Here is a 23,533-nt window from a genome sequence, read left to right as displayed (position 1 = left end):
TCACTACTCATCTTTGAATAATGTTGTGGTTCTTTAATGAAATGCAGAAATGGAAAGTTATATTGGGAAAGGATGACAGGAGATGTGCAGTGATGTAAGATTTTTTTAACACATTACGAGTTAATTGTGAGATTACACACAGTGAAATTGGAAATCAGGTTCTCTCTGTTACTTATGCACCAACTATTGCCAATTCATGTTATTCCTCTCTTCCTTGTTCTGTCTCTCATTGATTGAATATCTCTTTTGTCATTTATGTTTTTCATCCCTCATTTTGTTTTCTTTTTGTTCCACCCTTGTGAATGATAGTGCGATGCATAGCTTGGTAAGGAGGGAGAATGATCCAACCAGTATCAGGTCGCATTTCAAGTGACAGTCCTGAGCTTGTTTTCTATCTCCTTCCCCATCTCTTAAACTACCTACTAACACCATATTCTCATTGTCTGCTTATCTTATGTAACCTCTCACTCCCCTCACTACTCACACCTCTTCCCCTTTACTCATTCAGTCCTTTTATCTTTTTGCTCTTGCAGTCACTGACCTAATTGTTACTCCTCCATTTATTTTCCCCACACCCATTCACTTGCTCAAAGAACCACTAATAGACGCTAAAGGCCTGTTTACCCGAACCAGTATTCAAACCACTCTTACTTTTCTATCTGTTGCTTTCAAAGACTTGCTAGCTTTCAAAGTTCAACTTGTTTTTTCTTTGGAACAAACTTAAGTTAGCAAGAGGAAAAAGATCTGCCTATCAATTTGTGTCTTTCTGTCTCCCATTCTCTCATATTTGTTTGGAATTAGAATCTCTGGGTTTGAATTTTCATGGGGAATATGGTGGTTGTCTTCCACAACTTTGTGGAAGATCTGAAGAAACCGTGGAAAACCAATTTAAAATCTGTTTATGCTGTTTCTCCAGGTTTAACATGGATCTTGCACTGAAACAAGGGTAGATGATTGGGAAAAATCCTATGGAAATTAATGCCATTTGTCACCCAGATACAACCAATTGCCTTGATTTTTTTCTAATTGTCAAGAAAAGACAGGTGAATTATTAGATGTCTTCAAAATTCATCTGATTTTTTTGGGAGGTATGTGAATTGAATGATAACATTAAATGACAGGAGATAAACTCTTCCTCCATCTATTTCTATTTCTTGCTCCAATCAGTCTGAACCTCAGCTGTCTTTCTCACACTGCAGTCTTGATTTTCCCTGATCTCTCTGACTCAAATCTTTCTCCCTTCTTTGCTTGACTTATGTTTATAGAACACAAAACAAAGGCTAACAACTAGGTTTGCCAACTGTGGTTAGACATATTTCTGAAGATTTGACATTACCTCCCATCTCTAACCCTCACAATACAAGGTTAAAGTCCAACAGGTTTATTTGTCAGCAAGAGCTTTCGGAGTGCCACTCCTTCATCAGGTGAGTGCAGGATTTGTTTCACAAACAAAGCATATATGGACACAAATTTAATTACAAGATAATGGTTGGAATGCGAGTCGTAACAGGTAATCAAGTCTTTACAGGTACAGACAACGTGAGTGGAGAGAGGGTTAAGCACAGGTTAAAGAGATGTGTATTGTCTCCAGACAGGACAGTTAGTGAGATTTTGCAAGCCCAGGAAAGTCGTAGGGATTACAGATAGTGCAACATGAACCCAAGATCCCAGTTGAGGCCGTCCTCATGTGTGCTGAACTTGGCTATCAGTTTCTGCTCGGCGATTCTGCGTTGTCATGTGTCTTGAAGGCCACCTCAGAGAACGCTTGCCTGAAGATCAGAAGCTGAATACCTTTGGCTGCTGAAGTATTACCCAACAGGAAGGGAACACTCCTGCCTCGTAATTGTTGAGCGGTGACAATTCATCCGTTGTTGTAGCATCTGCATGGTTTCGCCAATGTACTATGCCTTGGGATATCCTTTCCTGCAGCAATGATGACATCAACAACTTCCATCCCACCATCAGATTAGGGTGGGGACCGGAGGAAGGAGGGTGGGGACCAAATGCCTCAGCCTCTCAATCTGCATAACAGGTTTGAGGTTTTTGCTTCCAGTGTGGACAAAAATGAGGGCGGTGAGCTTGGTGAGCAAACTGCACACGGTACAGTGATGCAGACACAGGTCATAGGCAAAGAGAAGGTGAAAAGGAATGTGGTAGTAATTGAGGATAGTGTGGTTAAGGGTACAATGACAAAATGCACAGAAGGGTGTGTTGTCTGGCTGGTGCTTGGGTCTAGGATGCCGCATCTGGGCTGCAGAGGAACCTGGAGTGGGAGGGTGAGAATCCGGTCGTTGTAGTACATGTGGGTGCCAACGATGTAGGCAAAATGTGAACTGAGGATCTGGGGATGGAGTTTGAAAAGCTGGGAATGGAATTAAAAAGTAGAACTGACAAGGTGGTTATCTCCGGACTACTGCCTGAACCGAGTGCAGACGGGCGTAGGGTTGATAAGATTAAGGAAGTGAATGGGTGGCTCAGGGATTGGTGTGGGAGGAATGGGTTTGAATTTATGGGGCATTGGCATCAGTATTGGGGTAGGTGGGACCTGTTCAGGTGGGATGGGATGGGTCTGAACTGTGCTGGGACCAGAGCCCTGGCTAATCATGTAAATAGGACTGTAGGTAGGGCTTTAAACTAATTAGGGTGGGGGAGGGTGCGAGGGTAGGTGACATTACGGGGCCTAAAGTAAAGGAGAGGGTGCAGGTAAGGGGGGAGGCCAAGGATGTCCCAATAATGAAAGGAGTAGGGGGCGTGAATATGGTTGGTGGCATTCCTGCAAATAGGGTCCAGGTGAAGGCTGGGATGAAGGCACTTTATCTGAATGCACGAAGCATTCGGAATAAAGTGGATGAGCTGGTGGCGCAGATCAGCACAAATGAATATGATCTGGTGGCCATTTCAGAGACATGGCTGCAAGGTGACAGGGACTGGGAACTGAATGTCCAGGGGTATCAAGTGTTTAGGAAGGAGGAAAAAGGGGGGAGCATAGCTCTGCTGATTAAGGATAGCATCAGGGTGGTAGTAAGGGATGATATAGGAACCAAAGAGCAGAACGTGGAATCGTTGTGGGTGGAGATTAGGAACAGCAAAGGGAGGAAGATGCTGGTGGGTGTCATTTATAGGCCCCCGAATAATGATCTGGAGGTGGGGCGGGCTGTTAACGTGCAAAGAAGTGCGGCGTGCAGGAATGGAACAGCGGTAATTATGGGGGATTTCAATCTACATATTGATTGGTTGACCCATGTTGGACGCGGTGGGCTTGAGGAGGAGTTCCTGGAATGCTGCCGGGATAGTTTTCTCGAACAGTGTGTGTTGGAGCCAACAAGGGAGCGAGCTATCTTGGATCTGGTGTTATGTAATGAGGCGGGTAGAATTAGGGACCTTGTGGTGAAGGATCCTCTTGGGAAGAGTGATCATTGTATGGTGGAGTTTCTGATGCGGATGGAGGAGGAGAAAGTGGGTTCCCGGACATGTGTCCTTTGTTTGAACAGAGGGGAGTATCGTAGGATGAGAGAGGAATTGGCGAATGTTGATTGGGGGAGCGCGTTGGAAGGTAGGTCTGCTGAGGAACAGTGGAGGATCTTTAAGGAGATCTTTCTTGGTGCTCAGCAGAAATTTATTCTGATGGTTAAAAAGGATCGTAGGAGGAGGTAATCAGCCGTGGATAACGAAGGTGGTGAAGGAAAGTGTTAAATTAAAAGCGGAGGCGTTTAGAGTAGCTAAGAGTAGTGGGCGAGAAGAGGATTGGGAGAGGTTTAAATGTCAACAAACATTGACAAAGAAGTTGATAAAGAAGGGTAGGATAAACTATGAAGCTGGGCTAGCGCTTAATATAAAAAAGGATAGCAAGAGTTTTTATAAATACATAAAAAGGAAGAGGCTGGCTAGGGTGAGCGTTGGACCCTTAGAGGATGAGCGGGGGGACTTAGTGGTGGGGGATGGGGAAATGGCTGAGGCCCTGAATAACTTTTTTGTTTCGGTCTTCACGGAGGAGGACGTGAATAATTTGCCGGGTGTTAGCGATGGAAAGATGGTAGGAGTGGAGGGCCTGAATGACATTATTGTTACTAGAGAGGCGGTGCTCGACAGACTGGAGGGGCTGATTGTGGACAAGTCCCCAGGACTGGATGGAATGCATCCAAGGGTTCTGAAGGAAATGGCGGAGGTGATAGTGGATGCCTTGGTGATTATTTTCCAAACGTCGCTGGATTCCGGGGAAGTGCCGGAAAATTGGAAAACGGCTAATGTTATGCCGTTGTTTAAGAAGGGTGCCAGGCAAAAGGTGGGGAATTATAGGGCGGTTAGTTTAACGTCTGTTGTAGGAAAAATGTTAGAATCCGTGATCAAGGAGAAAATAGCGAGGCATCTTGAGGAGAATTGTTTGGTAGAGCAGACGCAGCACGGTTTCGTTAAGGGGAAGTCGTGTCTGACGAATTTATTGGAGTTCTATGAGGATGTGTCTAGGGCGGTGGATAGAGGAGAGCCGGTGGATGTGGTCTTTCTTGATTTTCAGAAGGCGTTTGACAAGGTGCCTCACAAGAGGTTATTGCAGAAGGTCAGGGGGCATGGAGTTAGGGGTAGGGTGTTAGCGTGGATAGAGGATTGGCTGTCAAATAGGAGGCAGAGAGTGGGGGTCAATGGGTGCTATTCAGATTGGTGGTTGGTGACTAGTTGGGTGCCCCAGGGGTCGGTGCTGGGGCCTCAGCTATTCACCATTTATATAGATGACTTGGAGGGAGTGCAGAGGAGGTTTACATAAGAGCATAAGAAATAGGAGCAGGAGTAGGCCATCTAGCCCTTCGAGCCTGCCCCGCCATTCAATAAGATCATGGCTGATCTGTCGTGGCTCAGTTCCACATTCCCGCCCTCTCCCCATAACCCTTAATCCCCTCTCTTATCAAAAACCCATCAACCCGCGTCTTAAAAATATTGAGCGAGGCAGCCTCCACCACTTCAACGGGCAGAGAATTCCAGAGATTCACCACCCTTTGAGTGAAGAAGTTCCTCCTCAACTCCGTTCTAAACCGCCCCCCCTTTATCTTGAGGCTGTGCCCCCTAGTCCTACTGTCCTTTCTGAGCGGGAAGAGTCTCTCCACCTCTATCCTATCCATCCCATTCATCATCTTATATGTCTCAATGAGATCTCCCCTCATTCTTCTAAACTCTAACAAGTACAAGCCTAGTTTATTCAGCCTCTCCTCATAGCTCAACCCCGTCAACTCCGGCATCAGCCTAGTAAACCTCCTCTGCACTCCCTCCAAGGCCAAAATATCCTTGCATAAGTACGGCACCCAAAACTGCAGACAGTACTCCAGCTGCGGCCTCACCAATGCCCTATACAGCCGCAGCAAGACCTCCCTACTTTTATATTCAATCCCCCTCGCTATGAAGGCCAGCATCCCATTCGCCTTCCTGACCACCTGCTGCACCTGCAAGCTGGGTTTTTGCGACTCATGCCCAAGGACCCCGAGGTCCCTCTGCACCGTCGCCTGCTGCAGTTTTTCGCCACGTAAGTAATAATCCTTCCTACCATTATTCCTACCAAAGTGGACCACCTCGCACTTGCCAACATTAAATTCCATTCGCCATTTCCTGGCCCATTCGCCCAGCCTATCTAGATCCTTCTGTAGACTCTCCACACCCTCCGCACAATTTGCCGTTCCACCAATCTTGGTGTCATTAGCAAATTTCGACACCCTACACTTGGTTCCCTCCTCCAGATCATTTGTATAAATGATAAATAGCTGAGGCCCCAGCACCGACCCCTGGGGCACTCCACCAGTCACCAACCGCCAATCCGAATAGCACCCATTGACCCCCACTCTCTGCCTCCTATTTGACAACCAATCCTCTATCCACGCTAACACCCTACCCCCAATTCCATGTCCCCTGACCTTCTGCAATAACCTCTTGTGAGGTACCTTGTCAAACGCCTTCTGAAAATCAAGAAAGACCACATCCACCGGCTCTCCTCTATCCACCGCCCTAGACACAACCTCATAGAACTCCAGTAAATTTGTCAGACACTTCCCTTTAACGAAACCGTGCTGCGTCTGCTCTATCAAGCAATTCCTCTCAAGATGCCTCGCTATTTCCTCCTTGATGACGGATTCTAACATTTTACCTACAACAGACGTTAAACTAACCGGCCTATAATTCCCTGCCTTTTGCCTGGCACCCTTCTTAAACAACGGCGTAACATTAGCCGCATTCCAATCTTCCGGCACTTCCCCAAAATCCAGGCTGATTTTACTAGGCTGATTCCGGAGTTGAGGGGGTTGAACTATGAGGCGAGGCTGAATAAACTAGGCTTGTACTCGTTAGAGTTTAGAAGAATGAGGGGAGATCTCATTGAGACGTATAAGATGTTGAATGGGATGGATAGCATAGAGGTGGAGAGGCTCTTCCCGCTCAGAAAGGACAGTAGGACTAGAGGGCACAGCCTCAGGATAAAGGGGGAGCGGTTTAGAACGGAGTTGAGGAGGAACTTCTTCACTCAAAGGGTGGTGAATCTCTGGAATTCTCTGCCCGTTGAAGTGGTGGAGGCTGCCTCGCTCAATATTTTTAAGACACGGGTTGATAGGTTTTTGATAGGCAAGGGGATTAAGGGTTATGGGGAGAGGGCGGGAATGTGGAACTGAGCCACGACAGATCAGCCATGATCTTACGGAATGGCGGGGCAGGCTCGAAGGGCTAGATGGCCTACTCCTGCTCCTATTTCTTATGTTCTTATGTTCTTATCATGGACCACTCTCCAGAACTGATTGCATCCTTGGACACATGCATCTCCATGAAGGACGGTCACCCCAGCACTTCACTGTACTGCAAGCCCATGGATAACCTCACGATGCTCTATTTCTTCACCTTCCACCCTAAGCATGTTAAAGAAGCCATCCCCTACGGACAAACCTCTGTATATGCAGGATCTGCTCAGATGAGGAAAATCACAACAGACACCTACAAATGCTGAAAGATGCCCTCATAAGAACAGGATATGGCGCTCAACTCATCAATTGACAGTTCCAACACAGCACAGTGAAAAACCACATAGACATCCTCAGAAGATAAACGTGGGACACAGCGGACAGAGTATCCTTCGTCGTCCAGTACTTCCCCAGAGCGGAGAAGCTTTGACATCTTCAACATGTCATCGATGAAGACAAACATCTCACCAAGGCCACCCCGATATCCCCACTACTTGCCTTCAAACAACTGCGCAACTTCAAACAGACCATTGTACGCAGAAAACTTCCCAGCCTTCAGGAGAACAGTGACCATGACACCACACAACCCTGCCACAGCAACCTCTGTAAGATATGCCGGACAATTGACATATCTCACAGAGAACACCATCCACCAGGTACATGGTACATACACTTGCAACTTGGCCAATGTTGTCTATCATGGATTCGTTAAGGGGAAGTTGTGTTTGATGAATTTATTGGATTTCTATGAGGATGTGACTAGCGCGGTAGGCAGCGGGGAACCATTGGATGTGGTGTTTTTAGATTTCCAAAAGGCGTTTGATAAGGTGCCTCACAAAAGGTTGCTACACAAGGTTAGGGTGCACAGAGTTGGGGGTAAGGTGTTAGCGTGGATAGAGGATTGGCTGTCTAATAGGAAGCAGAGAGTTGGTATCAATGGGTGCTATTCTGGTTGGCAGTTGGTGACTAGTGGAGTGCTGCAGGGATCGGTGCTGGGGCCTCAACTGTTTACCATTTATATAGGTGATCTGGAGGAGGGGGCTGAGTGTAGGGTGACGAAATTTGCTGATGACACAAAGATGAGTGGAAAAGCAAATTGCGTGGAGGGTGTGGAAAGTCTGCAGAGAGATCTGGATAGGCTGAGCGAGTGGGCGAGGACCTGGCAGATGGAGTATAATGTTAGCAAGTGTGAGGTTATCCACTTTGGCAGAAACAATAGTAGGAGGGATTATTATTTAAAAGGCGAAAAGCTGCAGCATGCTACGGTGCAGAGGGACCTGGGGGTCCTTGTGCACAAGTCGCAAAAACCCAGTCTGCAGGTGCAGCAGGTGATCAAGAAGGCGAATGGAATGTTGGCCTTTATAGCGAGGGGGATAGAATATAAAAGCAAGAAGGTCTTGCTGCAACTGTACAGGGCACTGGTGAGGCCGCAGCTGGAGTACTGTGTTCAGTTTTGGTTGCCGCATTTGGGGAAGGATATACTGGCCTTGGAGGGAGTGCAGAGAAGGTTCACTAAGCTGATACCAGAGATGAGGGGGTTGGACTATGAAGAGAGACTAAATAGACTAGGTCTGTACTCGTTGGAATTTAGAAGGATGAGAGGGGATCTTATAAAGACGTATAAGATAATGAAGGGGATGGATAGGGTAGAGGTAGAGAGATTCTTCCCACTTAGAAAGGATAGCAGGACTAGAGGACACAGCTTCAAGATAAGGTGGGGGGGCAGTTTAGAGTTGAGGAGGAACTTCTTCACTCAAAGGGTGGTGAATCTCTGGAATTCTCTGCCCGTTGAAGTGGTGGAGGCTACCTCACTAAATATATTTAAGTCACGGGTAGATAGGTTTCTGATGGACAGGGGAATTAAGGGTTATGGGGAGAAAGCAGGAAAGTGGAACTGATCCACTTCAGATAAGCCATGATCTTATTGAATGGCAGGGCGGGCTCGAAGGGCTAGATGGCCTACTCCTGCTCCTATTTCTTATGTTCTTATCTGATACGCTGCAGAAAGGCTGTCCCGAGGCATGGTACATAAACAAGAGCAAGCAGATGCTACAAATGGATGAATGAACATTACTTGACAATCACCAAGCAGAAGTGTTTCCTTCCTGTCGGGGAACACTTCAGCAGTCAAGGGCATTCAGCCTCTGATCTTTGGGTAAGCGTTCTCAAAGGTGGCCTTCAGAACACGCAACAACGCAGAATCGCCAAGCAGAAACTGATAGCCAAGTTCTGTACACATGAGGACGGCCTCAACCGGGATCTTGGGTTCATGTCACACTACCTGAAACCCCCATAACTTGCTTGGGCTTACAAAATCTCACTAACTGTCCTGGCTGGGAACAAAACACACCTCTTTAATTTGTGCTTAACCCTCTCTCCACACACATTGTCTGCACCTGTAAAAACTTGATTACCTGTTAAGACTCACAGTTTTACCATTATCTTGTAATTGAGTTTGTGTCTATATGTTTGCGAAACAAGTCCTGCACTCACCCGATGAAGGAGTGGCGCTCCAAAAGCTCATGCTACCAAATAAACCTGTTGGACTTTAATCTGATGTTGTGAGATTACTTACTGTGCCTACCCTAGTCCAATGCCAGCAACTCCACATCACCTCTAACCCTGACCTATCTTCAAATATTTTTAGGAGTAAATAAATATGTGTTCAAACAACAAAAAACACAATTGTTTTTAATGCCCTAAAGATGCTTCATCCACGTTGCTTGCAATCAAGCAATCCACGTTGCTTGATTGCTCCAGAAATCTTTAATTCCTGGAGACTTCGGGACTATCTGAGCTACAACTGGGGTGTAATCCACAGTATCATTATTTTTCATTCTCTCACACAAGAGACAATTACAGACTCAGCCTGTTTTTAACACTCACGTAAACTTTGCCTCAGCAAAGCTCTCGAAATGTGTGCTCCAGCTCTTAAATAATCTTGAAGCACTTTTGAGCAGTGCTGTATTATTTGATCTTGAAAATGCATAAAGCTACAGAAATATATTCCTCAGCATTGCTAACTATATAGAACAAAGGCATCCTGGGAAATTAGGAATCATGCACATATTCAGATGACCCAATCCAAATTCAGATTAGAATTATTGTTTTGAGCAAAACAATGAGTGCAAGCCCAGACTTTTGGCAGAAACTAAAGTTGTAAAAAACTAAATTAAGGCATGAAGTACCAATTCAATGAATAAAGTTAATCATGTTATTTTAAAATATCTATTTTTTTAAGAGAATCTCTTATATTTGGATTTTTTAAAACTCCAGATGCAGAAGCCAAAACTAGCATTTTGATTTTTTTTCCAAAACATTTTGCATGATTTTGTGAGAAAAGATATTATAGTGCCACCTGCTGACCAAGGCTTGCAACTCAGCATAGATGTAAATCGGTTTTTCAATTTTTCATTGTTATGTTTCAGTGCTCAGACCAGCACTGAAAGTTTTCATTAAATGCCATTATATGCAAGCATTATGGATATGTATCACATGTAGATGTATACAAAGTCAATGTGATAAAGACCATAGGAAGATTAACTTCAAAATTTTTAATAGAAAAAAATTCAATTTTTCAAAAGATCTTTTACTTAAAAATTTTTAATAGAAAAATTTTGATCATTAATAATATTTTGCTGTCAAAGCCTAGCTTTACTTTAAATTTACAAACATTCTACCTTTATGGTTCTATTAACAAAGGTTCAACCTCGTTTCTACTTAAAATGTATCTAGACCTATTGATTGCTAATAAGGTAGTCAAGTCAAACTGTTGGATCAAAGGCTGTCATGTTGCAATTCTATTGTGTGATATTTGACTAAAATAGTTTGTTTCACAGTTAATTGTAAATTTATAGCTAATAATTTTTACTTTTCGCTATTAAATAACTCTGATTAGAGATTACAAACACATGCTGTCTACCTACAAAAAATTGAGTTTTTCTCAGTTGTCATTCATCGGTGGGTGGCATGGTGGCACAGTGATTAGCATTGCTGCCTCACAGTGCCAGGGACCTGGGTTCAATTTTGGCCTTGGATGACTGTGTGGAGTTTGTATGTTCTCCTGGTGCTTGTGTGGGTTTCCTCCCGGTGTTCGGTTTCCTCCACAGTCCAAAGGTATGCAAGTTAGGTTGATTGGCTATGCTAAATAGCCCCTTAGTTTCAGAGGATTAGCAAGGTAAATACAGGGATAGGGTCTGGTGAGATTGTTGTTGGTGCAGACTTGATATGCCAAATGGCCTCCTTCTGCACTGTAGGGATTCTACTATTCTATGTACCACTGGGATGGTCTACACCTAAACCATGCTGGAGCTTATGCTCTAGCGAGTTGCAGAACTGGGGAAGAACAGGGAATTTTAAGTTGAATAGTGGGGGCAAGGGATCAAATCTGGAAAAATGTGGTAAACCAAAGAGTTGAGACAAGGCAATTTCTGCAGGGTTTCCTCCAGGTGTTCCAGTTTCCTCACACAATCCAAAAATGAGCAGGTTAGGTGGATTAGCTATGGTAAATATGTGTGGGGTTACAGGGATAGGGCAGGAGAGAGGGCTTGGGTAAGATACTCTGTCAGTGAGTTGGTGCAGACTTGATGGGCCAAATGGCCTCCTTCTGCACTGTAGGGATTCTGTGATTGCCACAAATATTGTGTATTTCACAGCCTCATTAACAAGCTTTGGACAGGCTTACTCCCTGCCTTAGAAATGTTTACAAATCATTATTACAGGTATGTCACAATTGCCTGTAAGCATTAGCATCCGCTAATTAAATCACATTCTCAGAAATCACAAATTTTTAAAAATGTGTGATTCTGTAATTTTGTTAATGGATTGTTTATTACAGTGAAAATTAGATTTTTCCTGTTTTTTGAAAAAAGAGAAAAATATAGCTCTTCATTGTATGCATTAAGACAGGATAAACAGAATGTCACACAAAGCCTTCTTTGCATAACTTGAAATAGATTTATTATTAATTTAACTAAAGTAAATGTCAAGATCATATTATGAATTTGTTTGCTTTTTGATTCCATACATGTCTATTCAACTTGGTCATTTTCATATAAAAGTGATAATGTTGTTACATATCCTAGTGAATAATATTATACAACAAAGTGAAAATCAAAAACTGTCATTCTGGTACATGTCTAAGAAGTGACATTTTTCACACTGGACTGCTGGTGCCATAAAACAACATTAAATCCAGAAAGAATCTTTAATTATTTAGTTTTACTTCATTATGTCCCAAAATGCAGCAGAGGAAAATTGAACGTAGATGAGAAAAATCTGACAGAGAAAGACAAATCCCCATTGGAAGCCATTGCATAGCCAGAATTTTAACATCCATTTTGCTGCATTCTGCTTGATAGATGGAGACAGACTACCCATATTAGTAAAGTATTGTGCTTTGTTTCTTCCCTGCAGTACATTAATCACCCTTTTCCATCCAGGAAAATCATAGTGGTGAATTCAGTTTCCGAACCAGTGAATCCCAGCTGGTACTGTGGTAGCGAGGACATAAACTGTGCAAAGAATTCTAATTGGTTGCAAGGACAAATCAGCACCACCAAAATAATTACATATTAAAACAGTAAAACCACACAAATCTTGATTAATGGACCTGTACTAGAATCTAAAGGGCTGCCAATTGAGAGTGGGAATCACCTGCACTCCATGGCTTCCAGTCAGTTGACCAAAGAGTGCTCTGAAAATGGCAGTAGGCTAGAAGTGATGAATCATGTAGGGCTACATTTCAAAAGATCCCTGTGATTCTTTACCTATGCCCAAGTCATCATTAGGCCATTCAACTCTTTAAGCCTGCTCCACCATTTAATTCAAACATTGTTTGCTGGAGCAGACGAGTGAAGGAGCAGAGAGAGAGAGATAAGATTTTACCTGTTAAAAAGCTGTTTAAATAAGTTTAAAGCACTTTGTTCTTTGTAGAACTGTTTAAAGCATTTATTTTATTGTATTTACTGCTTTAAGAATTCTGAGGGAGTGGTTAGAAGGAGTTGTGGGCCAGCCAGCTTTAAATCAGCGCCAGGTTTAAAAGGAGGCCTGGTGTAGACAGCGGGCAGCGTCCGAGCGGGCAGTGGAGTGAGAGGGAAGTAGAGTGAGCAATTAGGGCTTAATATCAAAAGGGCTGGAGAGAAAAAGGGCCAGGTGAGTTTGTGTGGAAATTTTCAACATTACTACAGTGAATAATGGAGGGGCATGTGATGTGTGGTTTCTGTATGATGTGGGAACTGGTGGACCCCACGGTCCTCCCCAGTGACCATGTCTGCAGTAAGTGCAGGTTGCTGGAGGAGCTCCGGCTCAAGGTAGATAAGCTGGCCTCTGAGCTACAGACACTGAGGCTCATCAGGGGGAGAGAGGGTGCCATTGTCAATGGGGTGCAAGAGACATCCACCCCCCCTAGACTGGCTAACTCTAAGGGTCAGGAACAAGAGGGGGCTGCTGAGAAGAGGAAGGAGGGTGGGGAGAGGAGGAAGGAGGGTGGGGAGAGGAGGCCTCAGACTCTCAAGCTGCATAACAGGTTTGAGGTTCTTGCTTCCAGTCTGGACGAGGACGAGGGAGGTGAGGTCGGTGAGCAGACTGCACACGGTACAGTGATGCAGCAGGACATAGGCAAAGAGAAGGGGAAAAGGAACGTAGTTGTAATTGGGGATAGTAGGGTGAAGGGTATAGACACTGTCCTTTGTCACAATGACAAAGTGCACAGAAGGGTGTGTTGTCTGCCTGGTGCTCGGGTCCGGGATGTTGCATCTGGGCTGCAGAGGAACCTGGAGTGGGAGGGTGAGAATCCGGTCGTTGTGGTTCATGTGGGTGCCGACGACGTAGGCAAAATGCAAACTGAGGATCTGGGGAGGGAGTATGAAAAGCTGGGAATGGAATTAAAAAGTAGAACCGACAAGGTGGTCATCTCTGAGCTACTGCCTGAATCGAGTGCAGACAGGCGTAGGGTTGATAGGATTAAGGAAGTGAATGGATGGCTCAGGGATTGGTGTGGGAGGAATGGGTTTGAATTTATGGGGCATTGGCACCAGTATTGGGGTAGGTGGGACCTGTTCGGGCGGGATGGGGTTGGTCTGAACCGTACTGGGACCAGAGTGCTGGCGAATCGTGTAAAGAGGACTGTAGACAGGGCTTTAAACTAATTGGGGGGGGGGTGTGTGTGTGAGGGTAGGTGACAGTACGGGGTCTAAAGTTAAGGAGACGGTACAGGTAAGGATAGAGGCCGAGGATGTCCCAATAATAGAGGGAGTAAGGGGCGTGAGTATGGTTGGTGGCGTTCCGGCAAATAAGGTCCAGGTGAAGGCTGGGATGAAGGCGCTTTATCTGAATGCGCGAAGCATTAGGAATAAAGTGGATGAGTTGGTGGCGCAGATCGACACAAATGGATATGATCTGGTGGCCATTACAGAGACGTGGCTGCAAGGTGACAGGGACTGGGAGCTGAATGTCCAGGGGTATCAAGTGTTTAGGAAGGATAGGCGGGAGGGAAAAGGGGGGTGCGTAGCTCTGCTGATTAAGGATAGGATCAGGGTGGTAGCAAGGGATGATATTGGAGCCAAGGAGCAGAACGTGGAATCGTTGTGGGTAGAGATTAGGAACAGCAAAGGGAGGAAGACGCTGGTGGGTGTTGTCTATAGGCCCCCGAATAATGATCTGGAGGTGGGGCGGGCTGTTAACGCGCAAATAAGTGCGGCGTGCAGGAATGGGACGGCCATTGTTATGGGGGATTTCAATCTGCATATTGATTGGTCGACCCATGTTGGACGTGGTGGGCTCGAGGAGGAGTTCTTGGAATGCTGCCGGGATAGTTTCATGGAACAGTGTGTGTTGGAGCCGACAAGGGAGCGAGCTATCTTGGATCTGGTGCTATGTAATGAGGCGGGTAGAATTAGGGAACTTGCGGTGAAGGATCCTCTTGGGGAGAGTGATCATTGTATGGTGGAGTTTCTGGTGCAGGTGGAGGAGGACAAAGTGGGTTCCCGGACACGCGTCCTTTGTTTGAACAGAGGGGAGTACGGTAGGATGAGAGAAGGATTGGCGAATGTGGACTGGGGGAGCGCGTTGGAAGGTAGGTCTGCTGAGGAGCAGTGGAGGATCTTTAAGGAGATCTTTCTTGGTGCTCAGCAGAAATTTATTCCGATGGTCAAAAAGGACCGTAGGAGGAGAGGTAATAAGCCGTGGATAACGAAGGAGAGAGTTAAATTAAAAGCGGAGGCGTTTAGAGTAGCTAAGAGTAGTGGGCGAGAAGAGGATTGGGAAAGGTTTAAATGTCAACAAACATTGACAAAGAAGTTGATAAAGAAGGGTAGGAGAAACTATGAAGCTGGGCTAGCGCTTAATATAAAAAAGGATAGCAAGAGTTTTTATAAATATATAAAAAGGAAGAGGCTGGCTAGGGTGAACGTTGGTCCCTTAGAGGATGAGAAGGGGGACTTAGTGGTAGGGGATGGGGAAATGGCTGAGGTCTTGAATAACTTTTTTGTTTCTGTCTTCACGGAGGAGGACGTGAATAATTTGCCGGATGTTAGAGATGGAAAGGTGGTAGGACTGGAGGGTCTCGATGACATTACTGTTACTAGAGAGGTGGTGCTTGGCAGACTGGAGGGGCTGATTGTGGACAAGTCCCCAGGACCGGATGGAATGCATCCGAGGGTCCTGAAAGAAATGGCGGAGGTGATAGTGGATGCCTTGGTGGTTATTTTGCAGACGTCGCTGGATTCCGGGGAGGTGACGGAAGATTGGAAAACGGCTAACGTTACGCCGTTGTTTAAGAAGGGTGCCAGGCAAAAGGCGGGGAATTATAGGCCTGTTAGTTTAACGTCTGTTGTAGGTGAAATGTTAGAATCCGTCATCAAGGAGGAAATAGCGAGGCATCTTGAGGGGAACTGCTTCATAGAGCAGACGCAGCACGGTTTCGTTAATGAGAAGTCGTGTCTGACAAATTTACTGGAGTTCTATGAGGATGTGTCTAGGGTGGTGGATAGAGGAGAGCCGGTGGATGTGGTCTTTCTTGATTTTCAGAAGGCGTTTGACAAGGTACCTCACAAGAGGTTATTGCAGAAGGTAAGGGGGCATGGAGTTGGGGGTAGGGTGTTAGCGTGGATAGAGGACTGGTTGTCAAATAGGGGGCAGAGAGTGGGGGTCAATGGGTGCTATTCGGATTGGCGGATGGTGACTAGTGGAGTGCCCCAGGGGTCGGTGCTGGGGCCTCAGCTATTTGCCATTTATATAGATGATCTGGAGGAGGGAACCGAGTGTAGGGTGTCGAAATTTGCTGATGACACCAAAATTGGTGGAAATGTGCGGAGGGTGGTGAGAGTCTACAGAATGATCTAGAAATGGCAAATGGAATTTAATGTTGGCAAGTGCGAGGTGGTCCACTTTGGTAGGAATAATGGTAGGAAGGATTATTACTTACGTGGAGAAAAACTGCAGCAGGCGACGGTGCAGAGGGACTTCGGGGTCCTTGTGCATGAGTCGCAAAAACCCAGCTTGCAGGTGCAACAGGTGGTCAGGAAGGCGAATGGGATGCTGGCCTTCATCGCGAGGGGGATTGAATATAAAAGTAGGGAGGTCTTGCTGCGGCTGTATAGGGCATTGGTGAGGCCGCAGCTGGAGTACTGTGTGCAGTTTTGGGCGCCATACTTACGCAAGGATATTTTGGCCTTGGAGGGAGTGCAGAGGAGGTTTACTAGGCTGATGCCGGAGTTGAGGGGGTTGAGCTATGAGGAGAGGCTGAATAAATTAGGCTTGTACTCGTTAGAGTTTAGAAGAATGAGGGGAGATCTCATTGAGACGTATAAGATGATGAATGGGATGGATAGGATAGAGGTGGAGAGACTCTTCCTGCTCAGAAAGGATAGTAGGACTAGGGGGCACAGCCTCAAGATAAAGGGGGGGGCGGTTTAGAACGGAGTTGAGGAGGAACTTCTTCACTCAAAGGGTGGTGAATCTCTGGAATTCTCTGCCTGTTGAAGTGGTGGAGGCTACCTCGCTAAATATTTTTAAGACGCGGGTTGATGGGTTTTTGATAAGAGAGGGGATTAAGGGTTATGGGAAGAGGGCGGGAATGTGGAACTGAGCCAAGACAGATCAGCCATGATATTATTGAATGGTGGGGCAGGATCGAAGGGCTAGTTGGCCTACTCCTGCTCCTATTTCTTATGTTCTTATGGCTGATCTTCAACTTAAATGCCATTTTCCTGCACTATACCCATAACTCTTCACATATTTAATATCCATGAATCTATCAATTTCTGTCTTGAATACACTGAATGACTGAACTCACCATTTTTTGGGTGAAGAAATGTCTCCTTATCTCTGTTCTAAATGGTCTACCCTGAATCCTCAGACTGTGACCCCTGGTACTGGATTCCCCCACCTTCAGGAATATCCTTTCTACATCAATCCTGTCTGGTCCTGTTAGAATTTTATAAGTCTCTATGAGATCTCTCCTCATGTGTCTGAACTCTAGTGAAAACAATCCTAACCTAGCCAATCTCTCTTTGTACGTTAGTCCCTGAAATCAGCCTGGTAAACCTTTGCTGCATTCCCTCGAGAGCAGGAACTTCCTTCCTCCTCGAAAAGGAAACCAAAACAATACTCTAGTGTGGTCTCACCAAGGCCCTGTATAATTGCAACAACAAATCCCTGCTCCTGTACTCGAAACCTCACACAATGAAGGCCAACATGCTACTTGCCTTCTTTACCGCCTACTGCATTTGCATACTTACCTTCAGTAATTGGTGCACAAGAACACCTAGGGGACACTGCAAACTCCCCTCTCCCATTTTACAGCCAATCAGGAAGTGATCTGCCTTCATGTTTTTGCTTCCAAAGTGAATAACCTCACATTTATCCAAATTATACTGCATCTGCTATTGATTTGCCCACTCACCTGTCCAGAAGGATCCCTGCATCCATGTCACAGTTCACCCTCCCACTCAACTTAGTACTATCTGCAAACTTTGAGATGTTACATTTTGTTCCCTCATTCAAATCATTTATATTGTGAATTGCTGGGTTCCCAGCACCAATCCTTGTGACACCCGACTAATTCTTGCCTGCCAATTTGAAAAGCACCCATTCTTACTCTTTGTTTCCTCTCTGCCAACCAGTTTTCTGTTCATCTCAGTACACTTCCCCCAATCACGTGCTTTAATCTTGCACAATAATTGTCAAATGCTCTCTGAAAGTCCAAATATACCACATTTACCGGTTCCCCCTTGTCAACTCTACTAGTTACATCTTCAAAGAATTCCAACAGATTTGTCAAGCATGATTTCCCCTTCATAAATCCGTGCTGACTCTGTCTGATCCTGCCACTGCTTTCTAAATGCTCTGCTATGAAGTCCTCAATAATGGATTTGAGAATTTTCCCTAATACCGATATTCAGCTTACTGGTCTGTGATTCTGCTTTCTCCCTACCTTCCTTTTTGAATATTGGACTGACATTAGCTACCCTCCAATCTGCAAGCACCATTCCAGAGACTATATAATGCTGAAAGATGATCACCAATGCATCAACTAATTCTACAGCCACTTCCTTAAGTACTCTAGAAGTAGATTATCAGGCCCTGGGAATTTATCTGTCTTCAATGCCATCAATTTTCTCAGCACCATTTCTCTACTAATATTGATCTCCCTCAGTTATTCCTTCTCATTAAATCTTGCATTCTCTAACATTTCTGGTATCTGATTTGTGTCTTTTGTGAAGACAAAACAAAAGATGTATTCAGTTGCTCAGCCTTTTCTTTGTCCCCTATTATACATTCCCCCGTTTCTCTCTGTAGGGGACCTATGTTTGTCTTCACCAACCTCTTTCTCTTCACATATCTAGAGAAACTCTCAGTGTCAGTCTTTATGTTCCCTGCAAGTTTACTTTCGTACTGTATTTTCCCTTTCTTAATCAATCCCTTGGTTCTGCTCTGTTGAATTCTAAACTGCTCCCAATTGTCAGACCTATTATTTTTCTTGGCCAATCTATATGCTTCTTCCTTAAATTGGATACTCTCTCTCATTTCCTTTGTAAGTCATGGATTGGCCCTCTTACCCATTTTGCTTTTGTGCCAGACAGGAATAAACAGTTGCTGCAATTCCCCCACGCATTCTTTGAATGTTTGCCATTGCCTATCCACTGTCATCCCTTTAAGTAACTCTCCCCAATCTATCAAGGACAAGTCATGCCTCATATCCTCATAATTTCCTTCATTAAGATTCAGCACCTGAGTCTCTGAATCAACTACTTCACTTTCCATCTTGATAAAAAATTCTATCATTTTATGGTCATTCATTCTCAAGGGGTCTTGTACAGCTAGATTGGCAATGATCCCCTTCTCATTACACAGTACCCAGTCTAAGATGGCCTCCTCTCTACTTGGTTCCTCCACATATTTGTTAAGAAGACCATCCCGTATACACTCCAAGAATTCCTCCTCAATGGCATTTTGGCTAATTTATTTGCCCAATTTATGTGCAGATTAAAATCACCCATAATTACTGATATTCCCTTATCACATGCATCTCTAATAATGGCATTCCCAACATCAGATTCCACATTATCAAAGCCAGTATCCTTTCTCATTATTCTGTTAGTTTCCTCTTTAACCAGCAGTGCCACTCCACCATCTTTTCCTTTATGCCTATCCTTCATAAATATTGAATACCCTGGGACATTCAATTCCCACTCCTGGTCACTCTGCAGCCATGTCTCCGTAATCCCAATTATATCATACCTGTTTACATCTATCTGCATGATTAGTTCATCCATTTTATTGCAAATGCTCCGCGCATTAAGGCACAGAGCCTTTAAGCGTGTCTTTTTAATACTGATTGTCTTGCTCCTAATATTTTTCTCTATAGCGCTGTTTGAACATTGTCTTTGGTTCCTCTGCCTTTCACTTTTCTTATTCCCTTTTATACCTTTTGTTTTTGTCCTTGCTCCCTCCTTCTTTGACTCCTTACTTAGGTTCCCACCCCCCGGCACATTAGTTTAAACCCTCCCCCACCGTTCTATTGAATAATGTCCCGAGGATATCAGTCCCAGTCCTGCCCAGGTGTAACTCGTCCAATTTGTACCGGTCCCACCCCTGCTAGAACCGGTCCCAATGCCCCAGGAATCTGATACCATCTCTTCAGCCACATATTCTTCCAAGATATCCTGTCATTTCTACCCTGACTAGCACGTGGCACCAGTAGTAATCCTAAAATCACTACCTTTGAGGTCTGATTTCTTAACTTTCTTCCTAGCTCCCTGTATTCTGCTTTTAGGAACTCATCCCTTTTTTTACCTATGTCATTTGTACTGATGTGTACCACAACCATTGGCTGTTCACCCTCCCCCTCTAGAATGTCCTGCACCACTATCCTGGAGTTTTGTTTGCGGCCACTGAAACGCTTGCCTATTCCCCTTACAATTGAATCCCCTATAACTATTGAGCTGGCACACTTTTTACCCATCTCCTCTGCAGCAGAACCAACAGTGGTGCAATGAGTTTGGCTGCTTTCCCCAGACAGATCATTCCCCTCAACAGTATCCAAAGCTGTATATTTGTTTTGCAGGGGAATGGCACTGGAGATTCCTGCACTACCTGCCTATCTCTCTTGCTCTGTCTCTCATGACCCCACATTGTGAGGCAGAAAGATTGATTGATAAGTCAAAGTCAAGTGGTTCCTCCCCAGAAGAACTTAAGGGCTTTTTTTCAGTTTTGATTTCAGAGAGAGAAACTGCCCTGGTTATCAAGTGGCAGGCAGTTTTTTTCTCTCTCTCTCTCCCTGGTATTATAGGTTGTGCTGGAAGCAGGTCTCCTGGCTTTCCTGGAGTGGAAAATCTGCTGTTGGTGGTTGGTTTGCCAAGAGTCTCTCTCTCTCCCTCATGTTTTGGGAAGGTGTTCTGAGTTCAAGCTGGTGTGTGTGTATATCAAGAGGGCTGCTAGAAGTTACAAGGCTGGGAAATCAAAGTTTCAATTTTCCAACCAAAGGACCAAGTTCCAGCCTCATGTGAGCATTTGTATTTTCTGTGCTAAACCTGTGGCGAGGGTTCTGTACGGGGAAGTTTGTTTGATTAGAACATTTTGTATACTTTTTAAGGTTTATACAATATCATGATTTTTTTGTTTGTAATTGCTAATTTTCTTTCCGTACGTTAACTGTGTTCTTAAATAAACTTTTTTGATAAAAGCTTCTTAGTGGGTCAGTTGAATCATACCTGAAGTGAAACATCTCACGCTCACCTTAGCCAAATTCAAAATGCAAAACTTTGATCCCAGTAGACTTCATAAAATACTTTGGAGTTTCTGACCTGAATTATAACAACCTGCATACAATTACACTCAGTTAATATACAACTGATGCCTATTGCAGCAGGACAGGACATCCTACCAACCAATGTCCCCTCCACTAACCACCTCTGACTGCACCACCACCCACCGCACCATTGATGTATAGGAGTCACAAGATTTGAGAGATATTATCATAATTGTGTGTGTTAAATATATTTAGCTCCAACTGCAACTCACTTACCCTTTCCCACTTGACTGGAAGCTTCTGCAAGAAGGTTTCACTGGTATCTAATATTAAGTAGATACAAACAAATGAGTTAGGAGTAAGAGTGGATCATTTAGTCCTTTGAGCTGCTTTGCCATTTGATAAGATCATGACTGGTCTGATGTGGCTTCCTGACTACCCACTATATGCTTTGATTTTTTTGTCTCTAAAGTAAGGATCTAAACTGCAAGCATTACACTTCTTGTTCTGCACACTTTCTCAACTGATAGAAACTAGAATGACATCTTGTTGGCGCTGCTTCCAGGTCAATTATTGCAATGTCATATGGATCAGTATTTCTGATTATCCAAGAAAATCGCAACTGATCCCTGCACAATTGATTCAAACTTTTAAAAGTCCTTTTCAAACATTCTTATAAACAATTACAGATTCTACAGTTATTAGAAAAAAACACATTTTCCTACTTCACTGCTTCAGGGACAAAGGTTGTCAGACATAAAGGAGAGCTGTAGAAAAAAGAAGAGCTATAAGCAGAGGAACTGACAATTGAAAATCCTGTGCAGAAGTAAGTGTCAGTTCTGTTGAAAAAGCTGGTGTGAAACTCTTAAGCTGCATTGATTAGTTTTCTTTCCACATTTTGAGTCTCTTAGTGCAAAGAAAAAGAATGGGCATGGTTTTTGCCATCACTCTGGTGAGGTGGGGACTCTTAAAACAAGCAAGACCAGCTACACTGAGGCTGGGGTGTCATCTTTAAAGGGCGTCCCGATCGGAACACAAAGCTTGCTTCCCCCACTACCACCGCATCAGTACCAAAATTAACATCCCCACCCCACACAATTATCGCCGGCATCCACCCCTTCTCCATCATAATCTCAGTGCCCGCTCCTTTCCCACCACAAATAAATGAGCCCCTCAATGAGGCTCCCTGTGGGACCTGCCGCTGGCACTGTCCCGTGGCACAGGTTAGTGCAGTAAGAAGTCTCACAACACCAGGTTAAAGTCCAACAGGTTTCTCCAACAGGGAGAATTTAGCATGGCCAATGCACCTAACCAGCACATCTTTTGGACTGTGGGAGGAAACCGGAGCACCTGGAGGAAACCCATGCAGACACAAGGAGAATGTGCAGATTCCACACAGACAGTGACCAAAGCTGGGAATCGAACCCGGGTTCTTGGTACTGTGAGGCAGCCGTGCTCATTGATGTGCCACCATGCTATATTCCTGGTTGTTGGAATATGCTAGTTGGCACAATTCAATGGTGAATAGCTCTAAGTTCTAAGCTCGAAGGACAAAATGTGCCTTTCAAAAAGTTGATGATCCTCCAGCAGTAATTGATGTTTGTCCTGTTGTGCATCACTGGGACATTCTGTAAAGCATAGAGTACTGCCCTATGGAATTCTTGGAATGAACCTCAGTAATAATGCCTGCATCCTTTTCCAGTCCTTCTAAGCAATGGCACATTCTAGAATGAGGTGGATAATGGTCTCTTCCCCACCACAGCCTCAAGGCAGTGAACATACAAACACATGAATTAGGAGCTGGGATAGGATACTCAGCCCCTTGGGCCTTCTCTGCCAGTCAATAATATCATGACTGATGTAATTTTAATGTCAACTTCATGTTCCTGCCTATCCTTGTTAACTTTTCACCTCCTTCCTTATCAGAAATCTATCCACTTCTGCCTCAGAGATATTCAAAGACTTTACTGCAACCACTTTTTGAGGAAGAGAATTCCAAAATCTTACAGTCCTCTGAATTATTTTTCTTCTTGACTATCTTAATGGACAAGCACTATTTTTTAACAACGTAGGGTGATGCTGAGACAGCATGCATGCAGGAAGGATCTGCCCTTCTCATGACCAGCCACGTGACGACACTTTGGTGCTTTCTTGTGTTCCTTAGAGCAAGAGCAAAAACGATAGGCTCAGGAAAGGTAGAATAACTGTTGTGTAGGTTTGTCCAAGCCTTCCACCATGCTGTCTAACTTGTCATTTCAGTTTCTGAAGTTATGCTGAATGCATATTAATGAGGCAGCTGGGGTAAAAGAAAGCATATGGTATGGATTGAGAACTGTTGCAGGTACAGTATCTTGTTCTGACCAAGAGCGCAAGAAGTGACAAAAGGTTATGAATGTAGCTCGCTCTATCACTGGGGGGGGGGGGGGGGCGGTCATAGTTTGAGGGTGAGGAGTGAACATATTAGAACTGAATTTCTTCACCCAGAGGGTGGTGAACGAGTGGAATTCACTACCACGGAACATAGTTGAGGCCAAAACATTGTCTGATTTCAAGAAAAAATTAGATACAGCTCTTGGGG

The 23,533-nt window shown here is 44.6% G+C and overlaps 1 protein-coding gene across 1 annotated transcript in view; it reads right to left on the bottom strand.

The window, feature by feature from the left end:
- Positions 1–23,533, bottom strand: part of tada2b (transcriptional adaptor 2B) — a 177,003-nt gene that overhangs the window by 121,010 nt on the left and 32,460 nt on the right. The window lies entirely within an intron of this gene.

Source organism: Carcharhinus amblyrhynchos, chromosome 1 (assembly GCF_965287045.1).
Source record: "Carcharhinus amblyrhynchos chromosome 1, sCarAmb.v2.hapA, whole genome shotgun sequence".
Lineage (NCBI taxonomy): Eukaryota > Metazoa > Chordata > Chondrichthyes > Carcharhiniformes > Carcharhinidae > Carcharhinus > Carcharhinus amblyrhynchos.
Note: the sequence above shows the minus strand (reverse complement) of the source record. Positions and strands in the feature narration are given on the sequence as shown.